The sequence below is a fragment of the Prionailurus bengalensis genome, chromosome A1, assembly GCF_016509475.1.
Source record: "Prionailurus bengalensis isolate Pbe53 chromosome A1, Fcat_Pben_1.1_paternal_pri, whole genome shotgun sequence".
Lineage (NCBI taxonomy): Eukaryota > Metazoa > Chordata > Mammalia > Carnivora > Felidae > Prionailurus > Prionailurus bengalensis.
In genome coordinates, this window is record NC_057343.1 from 140,995,218 (window position 1) to 140,998,954 (window position 3,737).

A 3,737-nucleotide genomic window follows, 5' to 3' on the forward strand; every position below is an offset into this window, starting at 1 on the left:
GAGATGTCTGTTCATGTCTTGTGCCCATCTTTTAATTGTATTACTTATGTTTTTGGTGTTGAGTTGTATAAATTCTTTATATATTTTAGATACTAACCCTTTATTGGGTATGCCATTTGCAACCATCTTCTCCCATTCCATAGGTTGCCTTTTAGTTTTGTTGACTGTTTCCTTTGCTGTACAGAAGGTTTCTATTTTGATTTAGTGTCAGTAGTTTATTTTTTAGAAGACTTATTCTTTGAACTTATTTTGGTTTTGATTTGATTTCCTTACATTAAAAATAATTTTTATGTTATTAATTGTATTTTAAAAAAATTTTTAACGTGTATTTTTGAGAGACAGACAGAGTGTGAGTGGGGGAGGGGCAGAGAGAGAAGGAGACACAGAATCTGAAACAGGCTCTAGGCTCTGAGCTGTCAGTGCAGAGCCCAATGCAGGGCTTGAACCCATGAACTATGAGATCATGACCTGAGTCAAAGTCGGAAGTTTAACCAAGTGAGCCACCCAGGCACCCCTATTAATGGTATTTTTAAACTGCATTAAATTATTAAAGAAAATAGATGTGATCTAAGTTAATTATTTTTTTTAATGTTTGTTTATTTTTGTGAGAGAGAGCGCACGCACATGCGCACCTGAGTTGGGGAGGGGCAGAGAGAGAGGGAGGCAGAATCCAAAGCAGCCTCCAGGCTCTGCGCTGTCAGCACTTGTGGGACTCAAACCCACCAACCACGAGATCATGACCTGAGCCGAGGGGGATGCTCAACCAACTGAGCCACCCAGGAGCCCCTAAGTTAATTATTAAATAATTTTCACTTAAGATTTTTTTGATGATGAAAATATATTGTTACTTTAAATTGTATTTTATTGAATATTTATCAACTATTTGTAGTTCTGCCTTGTCAGTTTCCAATTTATTTCCTTTGCCCATTTGTCTCCTGAGGCCTTATTTTTTCCTTGATAATTTGTGTGAGTGTTTTGTGTAATAAGGCTATCAAGGCTATCAGTCTTTTTCATAATTTGTTGCAAATATTTGCTAGTTTTATGATTTTATATCATTTTTAACTTTAAAAAGTTCCCTTGTTATTTAGTCAGGTTCTCCACAGCAGGCTTTAGAAGCACTCAGTCCATGTATCAATAGTAGCATTATTCGTGATTTCTTTAAAACCATTTAGGGTCTGTATTAGTCATGTGTTATACTCCATTGGCTTTACAAGCTATTGTATGCCAATGCCAAACTGAATTATTACATCTTATTATGTTTGGGGAAGGGGTTCTTAGTATTGTCCTTTTTCCAAAACTGCCTAAGCAATCTGTACTTATTTTATTTGCCTGGGTGCACTTACAGTTGTTTTGATAACATCCTCCCAAATTCCTTAAGCATTATGTATTTTATTAAATCTGTAAATTGACTTTGGAAGAATAGACATCTTTCCAGTACTTAGCTTTTCCATTTAACAATGTGTCTCCATGTATTCAAATTTTCTTTTCAGTATTTTAGCAAACTTGATGATTTTATTCATATAGTTCCCACAATTTTCTGGCCAAGTTTACTCTTGGGTATTTTATATTTTCTCTTGCTTTTGTGAACAGGAGCTTTTGCCCTTATTGTTTGTAATGATTATTGCCAATATATAGGGTAGCTATGGATCTTTGGACATTTAAATTCAGACATTTTTCTTAATTTTTTTCTTTATGTTTATATATATATAGGGTCTTGACAACTACATATAATGATAGTTCCTTCTACTTTTTTCCTATGATTATTTTTCAGATCTTTGGTCTATATTTTTATTCCATTGGCCAGTGCTTATAAAACCAAGATAAGTGATGTTGATGATAATAGGCCTTTTTATTTCATTCCTGATTTTAATGGGAATGTCTCCAATGTATCCCCAATAATAATATGGCTGTTGGCTTGATATAAAAATATTTTTGAGAATGTATTTTCCTATACCTAGATTTCTAATGAGTCAAGAGTGAGTGTGGGGATTAACATTTCATCATATATTGAGATAAAGCCATAGGACTTACTTTTGTGACCATATGATTATTATTAAGACACTTCTTAATACTAAACTATGCTTTCATCCTGATAAAACCAATGAGATTATGGTGTACTCTTTTTCTTTTCATTGTGTCAAACTTCCCTTGCTGGCATTTTATTCAAGATTTTTGTATCTATATTCGTGATTGAGATTGGTCTGTAGTTTTTGTACTTTTTGTATTACTGCTCTGAGGTTTTTATATCATGGTTTTCTATTTTCATAATTCATTGGCTCGCTTCCAATGGTTTTTTTTTTTAATGATTCAAAATGGTTAACATAGTAGCAATTATCTGATCTTAAAAAGGTTGAGAAAATAATATTGTTTCTAGTTCTATTTATTTATACCCTGAAAACTCCAAGAAGATCTGGAGTGTTTTCCAAAACCTATTTGAGGGGATAAAGTATAACTAGGATGAAATAAACCATTTGTAGAGAAGGATCACAACTTCTACTGATACTAAAAATGGAAAGAAAAATTCCCTTGGGATTCCTGAAAGACTGTGCTGCCTGAGCTAGTCATCAAAGCCCTCACCACCACCCCACAAATGAAGCTGTTTTTTTTTTTAATTTTTTTTTTCAACATTTTTATTTATTTTTGGGATAGAGAGAGACAGAGCATGAACGGGGGGAGGGGCAGAGACAGAGGGAGACACAGAATCGGAAACAGGCTCCAGGCTCTGAGCCATCAGCCCAGAGCCTGACGCGGGGCTCGAACTCACAGAGCGCGAGATCGTGACCTGGCTGAAGTCGGACGCTTAACCGACTGCGCCACCCAGGCGCCCCGAAGCTGTTTTTTTTTTTTAATAATGTTCTGATATGCCAGCTTATGGCGTAATATCAAAGTATGATTAATAAAATTGACAAAGTACAAAAAAAGTAAAGTGAAAAATAAAAAAAAGGAAAACCATCACAGGTACATAGCACTCTCCCAGAAGGTCTGCCACAATATGGGAGGTAAAACATTCGAAGTATCAGATAGATGTATTGCCTGGTACTTGGGCCCTTCATTAACACTATTTTAGTAACCACTGAGCTTTTGATGAGGAATGAGATATAGAAGGTTTGAAGTTATAACCACTCTGCCAAGAAGCTGGGGTGCAGCTTTTCTGTATTGACACCATATGCTTTGAAACTCAACCAAGGAGGAGAGGTACTGCCTTCTTGTGCCAAGCCACCTCCATGACCGTTAGCTGCTCTGTGGGTCTGAGCAGTGCCCTTCATTACTGCATCCTCATACCCAGCTGCAGCCATGAGAATCTGTAGAATGACTCTTGCCTCAGATGGCCTTCTACCTTGTACTCTCTAACTTCTATTCAAGTCCTAGACTTTGTCAAGCCCTTGGTCATTCAGCTGCCCTGAACTGGATATTTCTTGTTTTGACTTGCACAGAACCACACAACCCTTGCCCTAAGAGTCACACCCTACTCTCCTGTTGCCAAGTGGCCCTTTCTCACATTCCCTGAGGTCCTGGTGGGCGTGTCCATCAGGGTGTCCTTGGTCCTCTCCTCCACTTGTCAAGTGCCGCAGGCTGGACCCTTCAGACTCTCCCAGGAATACCAGGCTAGTGACAAAGGGCTAAAGGCAGAGGCAGCTGAATCAATCAGAAGACAGAGCCGTAAAAGAGGCTACTCAGAGTTCAGCAGTTTCCTGGCTCCTATCTTTCCCCAGCCTGACTCGTCACTTCTTCCTGTG